The sequence below is a fragment of the Macaca fascicularis genome, chromosome 16 (genome assembly GCF_037993035.2).
Source record: "Macaca fascicularis isolate 582-1 chromosome 16, T2T-MFA8v1.1".
NCBI classification, from domain to species: Eukaryota; Metazoa; Chordata; class Mammalia; order Primates; family Cercopithecidae; genus Macaca; species Macaca fascicularis.
The window spans coordinates 80,281,958-80,304,492 of NC_088390.1; the positions used below are offsets into that span (position 1 = coordinate 80,281,958).

The 22,535-nt window shown below is 49.3% G+C and overlaps 1 long non-coding RNA gene across 1 annotated transcript in view; it reads right to left on the bottom strand.

The window, feature by feature from the left end:
* The window catches only part of LOC123569563 (uncharacterized), a 95,409-nt gene extending 73,506 nt beyond the window's left edge, over positions 1-21,903 (bottom strand). The window contains exons 1-2 of the long non-coding RNA XR_010581985.1: positions 21,374-21,903; positions 19,007-19,235 (exon numbers count right to left, since the gene is read on the bottom strand). This is a non-coding gene — a long non-coding RNA (uncharacterized lncRNA). The remainder of the gene's footprint in view (positions 1-19,006; positions 19,236-21,373) is intronic.
* Positions 21,904-22,535: the final 632 nt, after the last annotated feature.

The following is a 22,535-nucleotide window of genomic DNA, read 5'->3' on the forward strand; positions in this document are numbered from 1 at the left end:
TGCTGAGGATGACGTTTTGCCTTCCTGGCTGTCTCTTGAGCATGGGAAGCCGTGGTGTTTGGCTGCAACTCTGCCAGCACCTGCTCCCGCACCCCCAGGTCCTAATGCCTTTAAGTAACTGAGCAAGGCGGCCATCTCCGTTCATAGCAACAACTGTGCCATATGTGAAAGAGGGAGAGAGCTTGAGCACTATATGCTACTCACAGGTGAGATGTCTGCAAACCTAGAGCCAAGACAGTAGAGTCCAGCTTTGCAGACTCACCTTCCTGAAGTCCTTGGAATGCTGGCATTCCCTCTAGCACTTCTCCCTGCTTTGTAATTCTCCATTTACATGTACATCATCCCACTTGATTCTGAATTCTCTGAGGACAGGGACCAGGAATCCCTACTGCCCAGGACAGTGTGCAGTGCAGAACAAGGCTCAGCAAATGTTGAATTGTGAAATCTGGGAGGCTCTCTCCTGGTTGTTTGGGAAGTCAGGTAGTTTAAAGGCTAAGAATACAGGCCTGGAGTCAGCTGGGCATGGAATTAAAGGCCTTTTCTTCCACTTATTGACTGTCCAACTTTGGGTAAGTTACTTCATATGGTTTGGCTGTGTGTCCACCCAAAATCTCATCTTGTAGTTCCCATAATCCCCACGTGTCATGGGAGGGATCCAGTGGGAAGTAATTGAATCATGGGGGCAGTTACCTCCATGCTGTTCTTGGGATAGTGAGTTCTCATGAGATCTGATTGTTTTATAAGAGGCTTTCCCCCTGCTTTGCTCTGCACTTCTCCTTGCTGCCATCATGTGAAGAAGGACATGTTTGTTTCCCCTTCTGCCATGATTGTAAGTTTCCTGAGGCCTCCCCAACCATGTAGAACTGTGAGTCAATTAAACCTCTTTCTTTATAAATTATCCAGTCTCGGGAATGTCTTTATTAGCAGAGAGCAGACTAATACATTACTCAACCATTCTGTGTCTTGCTTTCCTCATCTATAAAGTGGAAATAATCATCATCTTTGCTTTATTGGGTTGTTGTGAGATTACCAGAAGGGATAAATGTCAGTGAAAGTAGCATGGTGCCAGGCACATATAGGTGCTTAATAAGCATATTGCTATCATTGTTATTATTTTAATAAGCACATTATTATCTGTGATTATTAGAGAGGCAGTAAGGTAGAGTTCATAAGAGCCAGACTCCCTGGGTTAAATTCCTAGTTCAGCCCCTTTCCAGCTGTGTGGCCTAGAGTGACTTGGATGACTGAGCTAGAATAGGGTGAGGCAAGTGAGGCACCTAGGATGTAAAATTTAAGGTGGCTCCTCACCTGCTGCCCTCTCATCCTGTCCCTATTGAACAAGCCCTTTTGCCTGTCTATGCTACATCGTAAGTGATAAATGAATGTTAGCTTCTTCTATGGACAAAATGAGTTTCCCTAGAACAACTGTCTATGTAGCGGTCTGTTTGGCTGTTGTATAAGAAGAATAAAGCTGAGCCCATGAGCAAACACAGTGGGAGTAAGCAGTTAAGGGCATCCAGCGATGGAGAAACAGGGGTGACCCAAATGTCTTTCTCAGAGTGCCCCTGCCCATTTCCAATCAACTGCATTTTCCTAGAGTTTGCGAGTGGGTTTCTGTACCTTGCAAACTAAAACACTCTAAGCAGTAATAGAAAGCACCAGAAAGAAAGCTGTGAATCATATCCAGGAGGCCTTGCAGGCCATGCTAAGGATGTTTGGTCTTGGCTCTTGCTGGCTACTCCATTTCTGATGTGGTTCTTACTTGGGAAATCACGTGCAGAATGACTCCCTTGAACACATACTGCCCGGGCAACTTGCTCCCCCGTCTGCTCACCCAGGTTCCTCTTTCCTCCTGGCTACAGAAGCCAACAAGAGAAGAGGGTCACCGAGGGTGCTCCTATGCAGAGAACGTAAAACATTCAGCGCTGGCTTCTCTCCAATCAGAAAGAGATGGTGTTCACTTTATTCTTAAAAAGGATAAAGCGTTCTTCCCCGCAGCTACCGACCTGGGACTTTAAACACATTTGCATGGAACATTCCCTCTGGCACCGTCCTGGCGAATGTCTCTGGCTCTCCTGCTCTCTACAAAGGCCTGTATATCTTTTCCCTGGGCTTTTCCAGCTGAATTTTAAAGAGGATTTTAGGGAGCGCGTCATGACAAGGGTTCTTCAGAGTCTTCTAAATCATAACGCACAGAACCGAAAGAGGGCTATTTCTTTTCCTAAGAATGATTTGCCCACTCTGATTCAGTGATTCGCCCACCCCAGCCACAGGCTAAGAAACTTTACAAAAAAAAAAAAAAATGAGAAACTTCCCATCCTCAATTTTTCCTCCCCAAGAAATCCCTCTCAATCTCCTCTCTTTTGCTCTCCCCTCCCTCGTCCCTCTCCCCCATCTCTCCATCATAAAATAATAAAACAGACCCAAGTGCATGTAAATCCCTCGCAGTTGCTGGAGAGGGGGACAACCAGATGTATTTACTACTAAGTGGATGCAAATTCACTTACTGCTGATTTTCAAAGAAATGAGCCGCCCCTGCCACAATATTGCTTTTCTCATCACCAAATAGGGCCTTTGCTTTGTAATTTGGTGAAGCTGTCAAAACAATCAGATCTGGGAGGCAGGATGGTGTCTGCGTTTCAGCATCCCAAGAGATTGATCTCAGTGGTAGCTCCAGGCAGCTCCACTCAGAAATGTGCTCCGTGGGGGAGGCCGTCAAGGGAGTGTCATGGAAAGAGATGGGTCAGCTGGGCGTGGAGCACAGGGCAGAGCCAAGGTCAGGATGGGCTAGACCTCCAGGTTCCTCAGCTGCAAGAGCAGCCCCAGGGAGATGTGGTTCTGGACCATCCAAAGGGCTGAAGAAAGAAAGGTATCGACACACATTCTTGTTCAAACCTGTGCTCTTTTCTAGGACTTCACAGGTCTACTGGGCCACAGCAGCCATTCCATGGACTCCAGATCTAGAACCCATGCTGGGTAGAAACCCCTTCAACTACTCAGGCAAGTCATTGGATCTATCTGAGCCTGGCTGGATTTTTCATTTGCAGGAGAAAGTTGACAAATCTGCCCCCATGCGCCTCTCAAGCTCTAGTTATAGGACTTCTGAGGTAAAGGACAAGTTGGGAGAGTATCATAGCTGGGCTGTTCTGGAAAGGGATGCCAGTCCTCCTGGAGCTGGTTACTAGTGCAGGATTCTTGGGGTTACAAATGATAGAAAATCAAGTCTAACTCAAGATAATTTGCTTCAAGCCACCAGAAAGCTGAGAGTATTGGTTTTCTAATTGCTGTTGTAACAAATTACCACAAAGTGAGTGGATTAAAACAACATAAATATGTTATTTTACAGCTCTGCAGGCCAGAAATCCAGAAATGGGTTTATGTGGCTAAAATCAAGATGGCGGCAAGGCTGCATTCCTTCTGGAAGATGTAGGGAAGAAATCATTCCTTGCCTTTTGGCTTCTGAGAATGCCTGAAATTCCTTGGCTCACAGCCCCTTCCAGCAATGGCAAACTTTGACCTTTATTTCCTGCCACATCTCCCTTCCTGACTCTAACTATTCTGCTTCCCCTTGTGATAACACTGAGCCAACTCAGATAATCTGGGGTAACCTCCCCATCTCAAAATTCTTAATCATATGTGCAATACCCCTTTTGTCATGTAAGGTAGCATATTCACAGATTCTAGAGGTGAGGATGTGGATGTCTTTTGGGGCCATTATTCTTTCTACCAACTTTGGGGAGCAGATTTCAGGTACTCCTGAAGATCCAGCACAAGGAAGAGGGTGCTAGAGGCTCAAACAGTATCATCAGGGTCTTTCTTTCATCTCTGTCTCTGCAGTCTGCTTCCTTTGTGTTAGTCATATTCTCAAGGCCATTTCAAATCGCCTTCCCCCGCTAGCCAAAAAAAATGCTGCCTCTAGCCCTCAATTATGGCATTTCAGATTAGTAGATATCAATAGTTTGGGAAAAAATAATCTTTCTCCCTCTCCTATCTTCCTCTCTGCCCTGGTCCAAACACCAGTCTCTATGTAGATCCCTTGAATTAACTAAGAGGTGCTTGGGAAGAAGGGCACTGGGGAGAAATGCAAATCCTTGAGACAGCTAGGTTGGGGGTTCATCAACCTAATTTATAAGTTAATCAGCATGTACCCATTTAGTAATCCAAGCTGGTCATGCCAGATACATCAGCTACAAAGTGCTCTAGCAGCAAGCCTGGTCATTATTTAGTCTCTTATAGGTCAGGCCAACCACACAGAGCATGTGCAGGAATCCCAGCCCTGCTCAGCCCAGAGCATTGACATTTGTGGTTAAGCAGGGCCCCACGGAAGCCACACATCCATCCCCCTTGGTTTCACCATGTGTCTCTGTAACCTTGAGGGAAAAGGCCCCTCCCTCCTGGGATGGCATGATAATTAAGAGTAATTTCAGTCCTGCTGGGCTCCAGTTACAATTACAGGGTTCTGGATCAATTAGTATTCACATTTCCATGGAGAAGATGGTGAAATTTAGAATGTAGACCCCTCATTTAGGAGCTATAGCTAGGGTGACCCTACAGCCACGTGTGCTAGGGACAGTCCTGGTTTGCACCTGGATTATTCATAGTTCTGTTCTTCACTCTCATAGCGGTCCCTGTTTAAATGATCAGTGTTTTGGTTACCCTAATGTTAGCAGAAGTAGAAAAGAGTTTATTTTCCCCTTCTACTGTTTCACTTACCCCTGAGCCAGGTGGGGGGCTCCAAGGCAGCAGCTGGAGAAGACGCCCAAATCACACAGGTGCCCCTCTTCCTTGTGCCAGCTGTAAAGCCAAGGAATAAACCAACCCTTGCAGGGAGTTGGGGAGCCTGTGATGCGGCTTCCTAGTAGCTGTGCCCAGCCTCTAGACTGCACCTTCTGGGTCTGCAGAGGCCTGTTCACTATCATGCCTTCATGCAGATCTCTGGGGTAAGTGCTCTGTTGCTGTAGGAAAATAACTTACAACTTTTCTTTGAATGTATGTATATGAATGCCTGTACCTTTCTATAAATGCATAAATTGTTGTCATTACATGATTTTGTGTGTGTGTGTGTGTGTGTGTGTGTGTAGACTCTTAGTTGTTTTCTTGTTAGTTTGACTTTCCTTGACACCTCTCCTCTGTCCTCTACCCATAACCACTAGAAATTCATGCTAATATCCCTGGAGGGATCCTTCTACATTCTTCTTCATGATCATATTATCCTGTATAAATATATGCATACACACACTACATGTAGTATACATGTATGTATGTAACTTTTTATACACACCCGCGTGCATTCACTTATACCCATAACGCACTTAAACATGTATAGCCAGCCTTTTGTCATTATTTGTTTTGCGGAATTATATGATACTCAGTTTCTTGCATCTTGTTTTCCTCACTCAACAATACCTTGGGGAACTCTATGTTCTCCAGTATTGCTCTAATTGTTTTCAATAGGGCATAATATCGCATGGTATAAATGTACCATAATTTATGCACCCAGACCTCGAGTGTGACTACTCACTTTGTTTTCAAGGGAGAAATTTCCCACATTCACCAAATACAAATGTGTTACATTTTTGCCTTAATGCTCCTGACTCACATCTGATTCAAAAATCTTTAAAAACATGTGTCAATGTGAAGAATATAATCAGCTGCTATTTTTTTCCAAGATGTCACACTGACCCACCATCAAACTGTCAGCGCAGCTTGGTACCCTTGTTCCCTACACAGAGTCACAATCAGCCTTTTGTGTTCTCTGATGTTTGTTGTCTGATTGCAATTCTGAATTGGGGTGACCACCAAAGACTGGGTGCCTACACAGGAGGCATCTCAATGATTAGAAAGGGTCCAGTCTTTGGAACAGGCAGACCTGGGTTCAAATTCTGGTACCATCACTTATCAGTTGGAAGATTTGGATAAATACTCGCTTTCCCCCAGCCCCAGTTTTCTTTGCCTTTCAGATAGAAATCATGATCCCAACCACGTAGAGGATTAAATGAGATTATGGGTGCACAGGCCCTGGTCTCAGGGGGCCCACTGCCCAGGTGGCTTTTCCCAACCGCAAATTATGAATCATGTTGGACTCGAAGGGGAAAAGTTCAAATTGATCAATAGCAATGTCAGGGGCAAACAGTCCAAGTCAGATAAGCAAACAGAAATGGGTTGTTTTTGGAATAATTGGATGCCCTGTCTTTGTTTGCAGAGCAGCGTGTGCACCATGGATGTTTAAGGCAGCTTATTTTGCCAGCAATGTCCAGATCACTGGTAAGCCACAGCAGGAGAGGGGCCTGGCTGCGGGAGGGATCCAGAAAACAGGGAACTGATGGAGGTTTAGGATTAGAACCTGAGGAAGGGATGCTAGGGCAAGGATGCAGGAGGTAGCAGTGGACTGAACCCACCTACACTCTGGCCACAGACTTGATGTGGCAGGAGAGGTGGGTGGGCATTTTTCCACCTGGCAGCAGAGGTCACTTTCTGTCCTCTCCACACACCATACATCACACTTTCCAACTCCGCCCCACTCAACCCCCCAGGAAGAAGAAAGAGGAAACAAGTTCCACAACACGGGTCTGTTATGGACTGAACATGTGTGTTCCCCCAAAATTCATATATTGAAGCCCTAACACCCCAGTGAGATGGTATTTAGATGTGAGGACTTTGGGAAGTGATTAGGATTAGATGAGGTCACAGGGTAAGGCCCCTAGGATGGAATGAACGGCCTTATAAGAAGAGGAAGAAAAAGACTAGAGAGCATGCACGTGCTCTCATTCTCTCTCCCTCCCTTCTTGCCACAGGAGGACACAGCAAGAAGGCGGCCATGTGCAAGCCAGGAAGAGAGGCCTCACCAGGACCCACATCAGCTGGCACCTTGATCTTGGACGTCCAGCTTCCAAAACTGTGAGAAATAAGTATCTATGGCATTCTGTTATGGAAGCCCAAGCTAACTGAGACTGCAGCCCTGCCTTTCCTTTTAGGGTACCCAAAATGGAGTCCTGTAGCCAACACAAGCTGCATGCCTCATCTCTTGCCACATTCTGATAGGGGGATATAGATGTAGCCAAGACAAGTGGGGAGGTATCTGGGGTGCTCACAGGCAGGGCCTGGAGAGGAGCCCTCTTGTGGACAACTTACCCAGGACTCTGAGATATGCCTCAGCATCCCCTGCTCCTTGGTGCCAGGCATGGTGTCTTGCACACAGTGGGAGCTTTATATGTGTTTGGTGAGACATTGATTAAAAATAATAGATGGCGAATACACGCAGATGTGGAGAGAGACTGGGAACCAGCAGTTGCCAGATTGGAGGAAAGGGTGAATTCCCGCCTCAGCCCTGCCCTGTCCACAGCTATGAATTACTCTGCAGTGGGGAGGGGGATTCCTTCATTAAAATCTACAAAAAGGGAGTCATATTAATAGCCAGGCACACTGTTCTTTTCCCTCAAGGTAAGAAGATTTATGACTCAAACTTACATTTTATCGCGCACAACCGAATAAAAATGATCGATTTCCCTGCCCACCTTACAGCATCCTTCCACAGTTATTAAAGTCTCTAAAAATGTTTTCTTTAAAAAAAAAAAAAGGTTAAAAGAAAGAGAGGTGGAGAGAGTGCAAACCAAGAAGAAGCTGGGAAATGCTGCCTAGATGAGGGCTATCCTTCTTGTCAGCTGCGGACCACATAACCTTGATGTCACTATATTTTCTGCTCGTATCCAAATTTACAATTTGCCAGCCAAGGAGATGGAAATGCCAAACCTCCCCCTTGGAGGTGGATGCTGGAAGGTTCTTAAAGAGCCTGAGAGAGAGGAGCATCCTAGCTCTGAAAACTCCAAAAAGACACTGAGCCTGCTGCTGGGCTCTTAGCAATTTTCCCTGAGTTGGGAAAAACCAGTCTCCAAGGTCAAGGAGATGGATTTCAACTCCAGGGCCACAAACGCATTCAGCAAGAGCCCCTTTGTTCACTGAAGAACAAGGAGGTTTCCACTTTGGAGGGCCCAAAATGTATCTGTGCAAGTTAGGAAATGGGAGGGTTCAGCCATGCAACAAACAAGGTGTAAACCAGAGTGAAAGAGAAGTGTTTAACCTACAGGAAAGAGCAAACTGAATGCCAGCCCTGCAGAGCTCCGCCTTGCATGCAAACACACAAATGGGTAATTATACATCATTCATCTGTTCTTTCTAGTGGGTCCCCAAGAACCTTTGGTTTGCCATTTTGGTAATTAAATTTTGCTAAGTGCCAAGTAATACAATTGTATATCACCCCATTTGTGAATTCCTTCAGGACAAGAATAGGATTCTCTCTCCTCTCCCTCTGTCCCATATACACACGCACGCACGCACGCACACACACACACACACGCACGCACGCATGCACACACACACGCACAGAGGCACATTAGGTGCTTTCTATAGGGGTCTATTTAGTTGAGAATGGCAAAACTATGCTTTAAAATTCCATAATTCAGTCGGGCATGGTGATTCACACCTGTAATCCCAGCACTTTGGGAGGCCAAGGCAGGCAGATCATCTGAGGTCAGGAGTTTGAGAACAGCTGACCAACATGGTGAAACCCTGTCTCCACCAAAAATACAAAATTAGCCGGACGTGGTGGCTCATGCCTGTAATCCCAGCTACTTGGGAGGCTGAGGCAGGAGAATCACTTGAACCCAGGAGGTGGAGGTCGCAGTGAGCACCACTGCATTACAGCCTAGGCAACAAGAGCAAAACTCCGTCTCAAAAAAAAAAAAAAAAAAAAAATCCATAATTCACAATTTGTTACCAGGTCAGTCTGGTCTCTTTCCAAATTAGTGCTCATTAGTTAGGTCTTCCTGGACTTGTTTCTGAGTGAATCTGGACATCTGTCCTTTGCTCACACTTTGTTACTACTCAGCACTTCCATTCTGACTTCTGGAGGGTTCCCCACATTGCAGATAAGGCCCTGGGGCCCTGCAGCATAGTTGGAGGGTTGCAGCCTCCCAGGAAGGCCCCCTCCATCGCTCTAAGTTTCTCGAGCTTGTGAGAGCCTTGTATCCTTCTGGGAGTGTTTTCCTGGCATGGCTGGAAGACAGCCATGAATCTGTCTCGGGCCATTTGACTTCGGCTCCCAATGCCAACCCTAACAGACACTTCCATCAGGCCTGATGTGTCAACGATCTATAAGCCATTAACCAGCACTATCAGACCTCCCACATTCAGCCTCCTCTGTGAGAACAAATACAGAGAAGAAGGGGGAAGGAGGGAGTAGAGAAGAGGTACAGAGAGAGAGAAGAGGAGAGAATGCCAGGTCCTCCATTTCCTGTATGGATAAATGATTGATGATGGTGATGATGATGATGATGATAGGAGAGCAGCTAACAATGACAAAGCTCACTGTGTTTCAAGTACTCTTCTAAACGCATTGCATATGGTAGCTCATCTAATCCTCACAACCACCCAAAAAGATATGCTGTTATTAGACTCACTTTGCAGGTGGGGAAACTGAGGCAGGGAGCTCTTCAGAGACTTTGTGAGGTCCCAGCACTGGTGGGTGGCAAAGTTGGGGGTTTAACCCAGTTGCTGGGCTCCAATATTTGTGCTCTCAGCCACTCTATGCATTGCCTCCCACAGTGGTCAGGAAGTCAAAGTCAAAAGAGATGGAGAGAGTTCAGCTCAAAGCAGGCAAGAGTCCTGGTTCCCTGTGGGCGGTTGCTGCACTGTGAGAACTGGCCCCCAGCTCACCAGGCAGAGGAGAACAGCTTTCCCAGAGATTCCCTGCTTGGGCCACAGAGACAAAAATTGTCTATTCCTTCTAGAAATAAGTGTCTAAGCAGCTTTCTCAGTCAGAGCCCCTCAAACCATCTGTCACTTCAGGTCCACAACCTCAGAGGTGGTTCTTAGTGGCCACAGCCTCAGCTGCAGCTCCCCGCACCCTGGCCAAATAAAGAAGACAAGTTTCCAAAGTCTCCTCATATGCCAATATCCCCTTCTCACGCAGGAGAGATGGGATGAGATGGGATGGGACGGGACGGGACGGGACGGGATGGGATGGGATGGGATGCAGCAGAACGAGATGGAATGGGAGCTAGGGGAGGAGATAGAAGGGAGGGGATAGAGTGACATGGGACAGGGTGGGATGACAGGAAAGGGAAGGAAAGGCAGGCAATGGAATGAGATAGGAGGGTACAACGGGAAGAGGTAGAAAGGGACAGAAAGGGAATGATATGTGATGAGTTGAGAAGGGAAAAAGGTGGACACTCTCTTTTTTTTTTTTTTTGGACAGAGTTTTGCTCTTGTTGCCCAGGCTGGAGTGTGCAATGGCACGATCTCAGCTCACTGCAACCTCCACCTCCCGGGTTCAAGCCATTGTCCTGCCCAAGCCTCCCAAGGTGCCCGCCACAACACCCAGCTAATTTTTGTATTTTTAGTAGAGATGGGGTTTCATTATGTTGGCCAGGTTGGTCTCGAACTCCTATTCTCAGGCGATCCACCTGCCTTGGCCTCCCAAAGTGCTGGGATTACAGGCGTGAGCCACTGCACCTGGCCAACACTCTTTTTTTAAACTATCCATACGCTCCCATCACCCCTTTTTCCTAAAAAATTACATAGTCATTAAAACAGAAACATCCCTGCAGCCCCACCACCTCCCGTGTGGCACAACACATGGCAGCTGGTGACCCACTGCCATTGGCCAGGATTGAAAAGATTCCATGATAGGTGTAGGAGCTCCCACACCCTTGCAGGCTGACTCCAGAGGCCTCTTCCCAAGCTCTACGTCCAAGCCTTGGGCCCCAACCTACCTCCTTTAAGGCCAACTCAATCCTCACCTCTTCCAAGAAGCCTTCTTCAACTACATCCTTCCTTTCTCTCACTCCCAGCTCTGTTTAGCATTTGTCACCCAATTTAACACTTGCTTCTGTACAATGCTGTATTGATCTTTAATCTTGTAATCCAGATCTATAGCATATAGCCTGTGCTTCTGCCCGGTGGCGACCCTGAATGAATTTAATTCTTCCAGCGTTTAAGAAGCAGACTCACAGAACTGTGGAGCATTAACCCTCATGTTGCAAATGCGGAAACAGGCTCTGAGAAGTCAAGGGATATACCTGGCATCTCATGGCTGGTAAGCCAGAGAGCTGGGGCATCCAGAGCTCAGCATTCTGGCTCCCTCCACTACAGTGTGGGGAGCTTCCTGCCTTAGTTGGGGTTTTCCTAAAAACAGGCCCTCCAACAAGGATGGGAGTACTGGTGATTTATCTGGGAGGTGGTTGCAGGAAGCACTGTGAGGGAGGGGAGAAGTGAGAAGAGGAAAGAGGAAAGCCAATTAAAGAGGTACCAAGGAGCAAGTTTCCCTTCTGCGACATGGGGGCCCAACCCCTTCAGGCCTCCAAGAGGCTGTAGAACTCACCAGGAAACCAGGGCATTTCTCCAGGAGCCCTTGTCCCTCAGGGCTGAGAGCCCCACTTAGGGAGTTAACTCCCAGCACTTCTAGCCTGCCCTGCAGGGCTGAGCCTCCTTCCATGGCCAAAGAACCCCGAAAAGCAAAGAACAGTGGTGATTGGGGTACACAGCCTTTGCATGTGCGTGAACCGTCCACTGCAGCTGGGGTGTCCTCTGGGTGGGTCAAGGAAGGAAGGGCAGGCCACCGACAGGGTATGCCACATTTGGGAAACACTTGCCAATCCATGGGAGGAGACCTGGGTGCCCCAACTTTCTTTCACATCTGTGTCCAGTTCTCTTTTTGGTAGGAACAAATCCCTGCTCCAAGGTGTCAGATGAAAGAATGGTGCTCCCCACCCTCTCCCCACCCCAGGGATATATATTGTCATGGGGACTTTGATGGCGCATAAGGAAAAGCGCACTGTCTGATGACATGTGGCAGGTGATATCTGGGGTGCCGCACATTCCAGTCATCCCTCCCACACGTGCGAGAAAAGGCCTCCTGACATAGTAGCCTGGCTTCTCCTGTGGGCCCCTTCCTGCTGGGCACCTCCTGTTTGCAGAGCTCCTAGTGAGGGACCGTGTGGGTGCCAGGACAGACAGGAGGATGAAGCAGACCCCTCCCAGCCCCCAACATTCCTCATGGAGGGCAGATGGGGTCCGGGAGCTGGCCAGCCCAGCAGGTATGATGGGTCTGTGCACGGGGATCTACTAGGGGACCTAGGAGTGCCCAGAGCAGGTGGCCATAAAGAGGAAATATGAGCAGGAGTTATCTGGTGTTTGACACAATTCCTGACACGCTTTCCCCAGGCAGGGCATGCCCTGAGTTTACAAGGCAAATGCACTTATCACTTCTGCCTCCTGTCCCAGAAGCCAAGCTTACCCCTCAGCCTGGAAATCTGGGCCTCCCCATGTGGCCTGCTTCCCCAAAAGGCGCCCTGTCCATAGCCCCTGCCCCTCTCTGCACACACATGCATGCGTGAGCATGCACAAATGCATCTGTGCACAAACATACACATATATGGAGGCACACATGGAAAGCACCTGAATAAAAGACAGCCAGCCCAAATTCCAGCCACCCCTCTGCCTGAACCTAGCTCCGAGCCCTGGGATGCATCATGTCCCTCATTGGGCCTTATTTTTCTCCTCTGTGTCATGATGATTCTAAAGAACCCCCAGGGATGCTCAGCTCCCTGTCCAGAGAAGTTACAGCCCCATGGATGGACAGCAGAGGCATCTGTTGGCCCTCTCCTCCAAGGAGGCATCGTCTACCCTTGGGCACCACCTGCCATGGTGATAGCTCAGGCCTGCCAAGAGAAAGAAGCAGGTGTATGGGTGGTCGGTGGCATCCTGCTTTGCCCTTTTTGCAGCAGATATCAAGACCTTAGATTAGGTTGATCTGGTCCAGCATGGGAAGAATGTCAAACACCCCCTCACTGAAGTGACACACAAGCCAGCAAGCCAGCCCTTTCTCCCACCTTCAATTCTGCTTGTATCAGCAGAGAGGGTCGTGTTGCCACTGGCTTTGGGATGGTGCCTGGGAAGCTGGGAGGGGCAGTTCCCCAGCTCCCCCTCTGCCTACGATACTGTGTGGAACAGTCTCAGGACCTGGGAGGCAAGTTCTTTGCAGAAAGGGTTTTTAGCAGGGCTCTGTTTCCCATAGTCCCCAGATGATAGGCCTAAACCAAAGGGTTTCTAGGAAACAGACCCTCATAGCTGGTCACTGGCCTATGAAGACAGGGCTCAGATGTCCAAGTAAGTGGAGTACTCTTCGAGGGGGACAGCAGTGAACTGAGCCCCCGAGAGCCCACCAGCACGGACCAGGACAGCCCACTATGGGACACACCCTCCCACAAGGGGCCACTGCTTTACATTTGCAGGATCTGACTTTTGTTTGCTGAGATTATGGAGCCTGCATATAGTTCCTGATTTTTGCAAAGCACATCTCAAACTTCTCACCTGTTAGCACTCCCCAGCCTCATGGCTGAGTGGATGATTATCACCACACCCCAAGTGGGGAAACTGAAGCTTCAGGAGTAGGAGAGCCTGAGTTAAGGGCATGCAGTGAGTCATCAGCTGCCCTCTGCTTCCTCACCAAGCTTTCTGAGGCCACACTGCTTCCTGGAGTCCTGGGGCATATCCATTGATTTTGCCAAGGTGGATTGTGGCAAGTAGGTCACCGGGAATAGGAGACATGGGTTTTCAAAGAGTATATAAAGGAAAGAAAAGAACAAAGGGGTGGGAGGGGCACATGATCCAAAATCCCCTCTGCAGCAAGCTCTTGTAACTGCATGTACAGCGGCCCCCCTTCCTCGCACCTTCCCTTTTTACATCAACATTCAATCATCTTTTCCCATTCACTTCGTCTCTTCCATTTTTATCTTACGCTGCCCGTGAAAATTGGTGTGAAATAAAAAGGCAACTCTGCCTACAGATGTAATCAATTGATTTGGCAGGTAGCCCACAGACACCTAGGAAGAGGACAACCAATTTTCAGTGGACATCCTCTCCCGCTTCCTTTTCTTCCTCTACTTCCTCCCTTCCGGGCTCTCTGTCCCCCTCCTTTTATTTTTCTGTCTCCTTCCTTTTGGCCTTGCTTTGATCTTCTTGTTATTTTCTGCTTTGTATTTAATGGAATTAGACCAGCCTATGAATTTTCCCCCAATTCTTTCTTTCTTCTTATTTTATATAACAGACAGCAGAGGGGAAGGTGTCTGTCTTGCTCGGCTCTCTATCTCTGCACCATGCTGGGAGAGCGCCGTATTCCCAGGGGCCTTGTCAATCTTCCTGGGGAGGTGGGACCACAATCAACATCTTGAAGGATCCCAAACTCCTGCCCCAGATAAGACATGGGTCTATAAAACAAATCCTAGAGTGGAACAGCTCTCCATCATCCAGGAGAGAAGAAAATGTTCTGTGCAGGAGAATTGTTTATTTTCATCCACTCATTCACTTATTATGTATCACTATTGGCCAGGCACTAAGGGTACAGAAGTGAACAAAGCCATCATTGATCCTGCCCAAGTACACTGCCTGGCGTACAGTAGGTGCTCAATAAGCGGTGGCCACTGTTGATTATCATTCTTCTGGAAGTATCTATGATAGTGCAAGATATTTACTCATGTTCAACAAATGTTAGTTTCCTCCCTTCTAGAGACACTATCTTGGTACGATATCTGTTTATTGGTCTTTGTTATTGTTTTAATACAAAAAGAATAGAGGGATGAAATTAAAATGTTCACTCTGGCCTAGTCTGGATTAGAAGATAGTCATTAGATACAAAAAGACGTGTAATTAAAAATTGTGATAACCGGGATAAAGAAAAAGCACAGGGTGATACGGGAGGATTTCATTTAGAAAGGGGTGGTAAAGGAATCTGGAGCCTGTGTCTTAAAGAAGCATCACAAGAACAGGAAACCAAACACTGCATGTTCTCACTCATAGGTGGGAACTGAACAATGAGAACACTTGGACACAGGAAGGGGCACATCACATACTGGGGCCTGTTGTGGGGTGGGGGAGGGGGGAGGGATAGCATTAGGAGATATACGTAATGTAAATGAGGAGTTAATGGGTGCAGCACACCAACATGGCACATGGATACATATGTAACAAACCTGCACGTTGTGCACATGTACTCTAGAACTTAAAGTATATATATGAAAAAAGAAGCATCACATAACCCAGTGGCTCTCAAAGTGGGGTTCTCTCAGCCATAGAAGCAGCAGCATCAGGAACTTACTAGAAATCTACATTTTCAGGCTGCCCCGGAACTACTGAATCAGAAACTTTGGGCACCAGCCTTTCCAGGTAACTCCAATATTCTCACAAGTGTGACAACTGCTTATGTAAGCTGAGACCGGAAGGAGGAGTTGGAGTTGGCCAAGTGGTGGGGAGAAAGAAGGCTTTCTAGGTGGAGAAGATAGCATGGACTGGGGCCCCGAGGCAGGAAAGACCACCAGGGCTAGGGTGTAGGGAGGGAGTGTGAGAATCAGACCTTTCAGTGTCTTAGAACAACTGGAAAGAGTGTGAATTTTCTCCTAAGTCCACCAGGATCCCCTAGGGCAGGGGTCCCAGTCTGTGGCCTGTTAGGAACCGGGCTGTACAGCTGAGTTGAGTGGTGAGTGAGTGAGTGTTACTGCCTGAGCTCTGTCTCCTGTTAGCTCAGCAATGGCATTAGATTCTCATAGGAGGCTGGGTGCGGTGGCTCACGCCTGTAATCCCAGCACTTTGGGAGGCCAAGGCAGGTGGATCACTTGAAGTTAGGAGTTCGAGACCAGCCAGGTCAACATGGAGAAACCCTGTCTCCACTAAAAATACAAAAATTAGCCAGGCATGGTGGCAGGTGCCTGTAATCCCAGCTACTTGGGAGGCTGAGGCACAAGAATCACTTGAACCTGGGAGGTGGAGGTTGCAGTAAGGCAAGACTGCACCACTGCATTCCAGCCTGGGTGACAGAGCAAGACTCTGTCTCAAAAAAAAAAAAAAAAAAAACCACCACCACCAACAAAATTCTCACAGGAACTGTGCATGCAAAGGATCTAGGCTGTCCACCACTTGTAAGAATCTAATGCCTGATGATCTGAGACGGAACGGTTTCATCCTGAGACCATCCCCACCCCACCCATGGAAAAACCGTCTTCCACGAAACCAGTCCCTGGTTCCAAAAAGGTTGGGGACCACTGCCCTAAGCAGTTCTAAGCAGAGAAATGAAGCCACAGGGTGTCGATGTCATAGAGTCCTATCACTGCCCACAGCTGGCTCCCAGCTGCTCCTGGTACTTCCCTGGCCTCACCTGCCCTGTTGGAGGGGCCCTTCTCAGTGCCTGAGAAAACGACACTCTTGGGTGGTGCAGGAGGTCCTGGTAGAAGGCTCTTTCTTTTCATTCCATGCCTTTTGATACATGATGGGATTTTCTGTCTTCATATTTTATTTTTACCTCTTTTCAAATATCAATAAGTGGCATCAAAACAGTGGGATTATCAGTTATTTTTGTTTCTGCTCCACAAGTTCTTGAATTTTATGATATAAAAGCAAACAAAATTTTATAAAGTCAATATTTATCAAATATTACATGTCAGTTTTTTTTTTTTGAGACTTCTCTCTTCATTCATTCAACAAATATTTTGTGAGCCCCTGCTGTGCCCTGGGCATTGTGCAGGCATGGGGATAGAAACGGAGACCAGCATTCTGCCTCCATGGAGCATCTGTGCTCATGGCAGGAGTCAGACCAACAAAGTCCAAGAGCAAAATGTATCTCAGAGTCTGCCTGGGAAGGGGAGTGAGACATCCCAGGTGGGGCTGGTCAGGGAAAGCCTGAGAAGGTGGTGGCTGGGCACAGCCTTGGGGAGAGGAGGCAGCAGCATGGGGGGGATGAGCAGGTGGATAGGGATGGGAGGCTCATGAGCAGGTGGGTAGGGATGGGAGGCGGGAACAGCAAGCACTGAGGTGCTGAGCAAGAGCAGGAAAGGATGCAGGGCTTAGTGGGAGGAGGAGGAGAGGACAGGGAGAAGTGGGGAAGAGCCTCACTCAGGATTTTGGCTTTTATACAGAGTGACACAGGAGCCCATGGGCAGGGCACTGGGTATTCTGACATTCTGAAAGGGCCACTGGGCTGCTTGCTGAGAACAGCTGGTGAGAGGGGCAGGGCAAGAAGGAGAGAAGGGAGCTGGCAGGAGAACCTGATACAAACCAGGTGGGAGCAGATGAGAGCCTGGGCTAGAGCAGCAGAGGGTGGGATACAGTCAGATGCTGGATGGCCTCTGAACTGAGTGTCAGCGGGATCTGCTGCTGGGCCAGAAAAGGGATGAGAGAGGAGGCTTGACGATGACCTGAGTGATGAAAAGACAGCACTGCCACTTATGAGGCCGGGGAAGGCTAGGGGAGAAGCCAGCGTTTCTAGGGGAAGGAGTTGCTGGTTAATTCAGTGTTGGGCATGTGAAATTTGAGATGCCATTGTGTTGCTTTGGATGTCCCAAGGGGCAGATGCCAAGACAGGATTGGACATGGGAGAGACTTACTGGGGGCAAAGGCTGTGAAGGACAAAGGGGAGGCAGCAGGTGCTGGCAGACTGCCATGCAGGCCTGGCACCCATGAAGGAGAGGGGGATGGAAGGAGGCCTGGGAGGAAGAGCTTCCAACCACAGCACAGCTCCAAGAGCGTTTACTCAGGCCGATGGAAGGTCCTTGAGCCAAAACCTCCCATGGGGTATCCAACATCCCACAGGTGTGGACCTGCCCTGGCACCACCCCCTCTAACCCCATCCTACCTGCTCAGCTATTGGCTGGGAGAAGCCCACATCATGTGTGACTTCAGCATGCCATAGGGGTGGGCCCATTGGGGCAGCAGTGGGGTGTCGGTCACCGTGGTCCCCTCAACAGAAGGTGTGAGTGGAGCAATTTTACAGCCGCCACAGGCTATTAGACACGTAAGTGGAGATATGTAGTAGGCAGTTTAGATATAGGAGTGTGGAGTTCAATGCAAAGTTCAAGGAAGAGATAAAAATTTAAGTGTCTTCAGCTTATAAATGGTATTTAAAGGCATGAGAATGGATGAGTGCGTGCACAGCTGGCGGGGACAAATGCTCCAAGGACTGAGTCCTGAGGCACGTTTGCATTTAGAAGAGTCAGCAACAGTGGCCAGGGAGCTAGGAGGGAAACCAGGAGTCTGTGAGGTCCCAGAAGTCAAGTCAAGAAAATGCTTCATGGAGGAGGGAGCACTACCTTTCAGAAAATCGCCCGTCATACTAGTGAGCATCCTCACAGGCCAGGCAATTTGCTAAGGACTCTGCGTGCAACACCACACTCCACGGTTCTTCTCCCCTGTTGTGGGTGGTGTGCTGTGCTGCCCGGATGCCCTGTCAGGGCCAACACAGCCACTCCCCAGTTGCTGGGAGTGTTGGCTGCTGATGCTAAAGGTCACACCCCCTCCCTGGGGACAGCCTATACCCAGAGACAGTTGACACAGCCTCCCTGCCACATTTGGGACATCTCAAGTGGACTATCTGGCTTACAAGCTCCTAGTGGGACCAGCTGAAGCCTCCGTTGTAGCTACAGAGTCAGGCAGATTCCTCCATCAGAGTAAAGAACCGCTGACTACATGGGCTGGGGGGATGGGGTGCTACTTGCAACGTCTTATCTTAAAGAGTCTTTTGGATGCTTCGGTGAGAAACAGGAAACTCGTAGACTTTCTAGCCAGTCCATTGTAAATTGTGACCCACTTCACCCCCTCCTGACACTCCCACCTTTCCCACCACTTTTCCTCTTTTCTATAGCACTTACCACCTGCCAACCTGTGATTTAATTTCCTTATTTATTTATCTACTGTTTATTATCCATCTTCCTTCTTTCCCACAATGTCAGCTCTAGGAGGGCAGGGATATTCATCCGTTTTGTCCACTGATGTATCCCAAGTGCCTAGAACAGTGTCTACTGCATAGCAGGTGCCAGCATACATGCACAAAATGAGTTCCCAGATGGGCTGACCTTCAAGAGTTTGCAGCCCAACTCTCCATTTTTGCTGAATCCCACCATCCCATGTGAAGAGAATGAACCAAACTTCCAGACCCACAGAGGCAGCATGGGGTGCTGGGACTTACCATGGTTAGGAAGCAGTCTCCTCACCCACAAAGTGGGATGCCAGGGATGGTCCAATCGCCACATGGTCACAGGGAGCTGCCTCGAAGCCTTCCTGTAATGCTGTCAGTGAGGCCAACTCTACGGATGGAACCCATAGTCCAAGTCGAGTTTGAGGCCGTTTCAGGGGCATCCTCAGCACCTCAGTGGTGCTGGGAGGGAGGTTCTTTGAGATCTGCACACACTGAACTCCTACAGGAGGAGAAGACAGACCCATGGTAGACTGATGGCTGCTCTGAAATGGGGGACTTATTGTGAGATTCCTGTACTAGAGAAAAGAGACTCAGTTATTCCTCGTGGTAAGCAGGCATGGCTTTCAATGGGAAGTCCTGCCTTTGCTATTTCCCAGCCATGTGACCTTGGCCAAGTCAAAAAAATATCCTAGAACCTCATTAACTGTCACTAACTGTCAAATGGGAAATGAGTGAGATTATGTGCCTGAAAATGTTTTGTAAATTCCAGGGCAGTGGTTCCCAGACTTTGAGATTTCATAGACAAGGGAAGTTTCCAGTAATCTGGAGCTCACATAAGGATTCCAGCTTTCTATTTTGCCACCTAAGGACATTGAAACACAAGCAAGCAACGAAGCAGTGGCTTGCCCATCGTCACTATTCTGTCCTCAAAGGCGGAACACACTTTACGCTAAAAATGGAAGAAGGCCAAAAATCTGAACAAAAGATAGTCTTTGCAGCTTGGGAAAAAAAAAAAAAAAGTGAACTTAAAGGAAAAAATCACTGACTTGTCCTTGATTTTCTCATGTTGCCAAAGACAAGGGAAGTTTTTCTCTGGGAACATTGTGAAATGATGAAATGAGAGCGCTGGGATGGCGCACCCAGGCAAACAAGAGAAGCTGCCGACCATGGAGGCGGAGACCCAGAGCTTCAGGCTCTCAGGGGCTGAGGGGGTCAAAGCCTCCACCCACCTGACACCCATTTGAAGCATGCTGGTGCACAAAGGAACTGCAGGTGGGAAGCTTTCTGTAGGGTTCTCTGTGGAGGACAGAGTAAAGAGCTTCTCTTCACAGGAGGAGTGAACTGGGAGTCAGGACCTGGTTAGCAGGAACACAACGTCCGTGCGGTCAATCCTGAGCACTGAGCACTGTGCGAAAGGCTTCTTGAAAGTTATAGGAAGGAACTATTATTCGTTTTGCAGCTTGGGAAACTGAGACACACAGAGGTTTCCGTTGCTTCCCCAAATCTCACAGTCAGTAACAGAGCTGGGGCCCTCATTCAGCCAGCCTGGTTGCAGAGAAAGTGTGTTTAACCACTCACTCCAAAGCATGACCTCCAGAGCCAGGAATGGGCCGCTCTGCTGATGCAAAGAGGCAGATTTCTAGCAGAATCAGCCTGATCCTGATGCTCACAGGCTGGCATGTTGGGTCCAAGGCAGCAAAGCTACTTTTCTGTATGAGTTTCCCACTGTAAAGGGTTGAACAATGACCTCCATAAAGGTGTGTCCAAGTCCCAAATCCCTGGAATCTGTAAAGGGGGCTTTATTGACCTTATTTGGGGAAAGGGCTTTTGCACAGGTAATTAAAGATCTTGAGATGAAGGATGGGTGCAATGGCTCAGGCCTGTAATCCCAGCACGTTGGGAGGCCAAGGCGGGCGGATTACTTGAGTCTACAAGTCCAAGACCAGCCTGGGAAACATGGTGAAACCCCATCTCGACAAAGAATACAACAACAAGCTGTGATGGTGTGTGCCTGTGCTCCCAGCTACTTGGGAGGCTGAAGTGGGAGGATCACTTGAACCAGGGAGGCAGAGGCTGCAGTGAGCTGAGATCACACCACTGCACTCCAGCCTGGGCAACAGAGCCAGACCCTGTCTCCAGGAAAAAAAAAAAAAAAAAGAAATCTTGAGACAAGATCATCATTAACTCAGGGTAGCCCCTAAATCCACAGAAGGGTGTTCTTATACCAGACAGAAAAGGAACAGACACAGAGACATGGAGGAGAAAGCCACAAAAGGACAGAGGCAGGGACTGGAGGGATGCGAGTCTGGGAGCCCCAAGGACTGTGCAGCCTCCAAGCTGGGAGAGAGCCTTGGAAGGGATCCTTAGAAAGCAACTCTGCTGACAACTTGAATTTCGACTCTGGCCTCCCGAATTGTGGAGAAATACATTTCTGTTGTTTTAAGCCACCAGTTTGTGGTAGTTTTTAAAAGCAGTCCCAGGAAACTCACACATCCCCTTTCCTACTTCCTCCGCGCCAGCTTCCAAACCTCTCCCCCAGGAGAGGATCAGAGAATTACGCCCAGCCCTCCAGCAGTGAGCTGCTCCCCCACTCCATTCATCTCCCCGTTCCTCACATTCATCCCCCACCGAACCCACCGACAAAATGCTGAATCGGTGGGTGAGATCCCCATAGCAACGGCTCCGATGCCAGAACCCAGGATTACGACACCGGATCAGCCAGAGACGCGCTGGAGGGGCCCAGAAGGGGCTGCTGCGAAAACGCCGGGCAGAGGGGCGGCAGCGCGCGGCAAATCCCCCGGGGCTTACGAGAGCGGCTCTTCAGGAGACAGCGCTGGACGAATCGGGCGGGGTGGAGGGGGGAATCATCTGCAAGCGCCAACGCAAAACCGCCGCAAGACGTGGCCAGGCCGGGAGGCTCCTGCGTCCGGCCCGCTCTATGGCCCTTGCGCGGGGACAAAGACGAGGCCATCGCCCTCGCGTGTTCCCAAAGACACCTACATCAGGAGGCCGCTCCCTCCGCCGCTTGGGAGGGTCCCACTCGCCCTGGCCCCCGAGGACGTCCCCTCGGGGATGTGCCTGACGGGGCGCTCCTCGCCCTCTGACCTCCAGCCTCCAGCCTCCAGCCTCCTTGCTCTGCCCGCGTGGATGCAGCCCCCGGTTCAGACACTAGCGGGTGCGCGGGACCGCCCAGGGCGGGCAGGGGGGACACGGCCCTCCCTCCCCTCTAGTCCCCCAAAGCCCCCGGACGCCGGACGCCGCTGCCGCGCCCCCTGCTGGCTCCCTCCGGCAGGCTCCCGCGTCCCGCTGGGGCTCCTCTCCCGCAGCAGCAGCGCCGTCAGCGCTTCCCCGCCCCGCGACCTCCACAACTCCCCACCATTCCGGTTCCTGCTGCCGCTGCCCTCTCCACCCAGGCTCCTGTCACCCACCACGGGCGTTCACACCCTCCCGTCCATCGGCCTCCCCCCGGCCCGACGGTCCTGGCTCAGGCAAATCTCAGCCTGCATTTCCCCAAGGAAGTCCCCCTCCATGCACACACCCTACACTCACGCACACATTTACACACACACGCCCTCACACACGCACAAATATAGACACCCCCACACTCACACGTACTCACACACACACCCTCACGCGCTCACACATTTATACACAGTCACACGAAGACACATTCATATACACTCTATTACACACATTCACACACACACACCCCTCACACATTCTCACACATTTACAGCCTCACACACACATTCCCACATATTCCCACACGCCCATGCCTACACACTCACATTCACACACC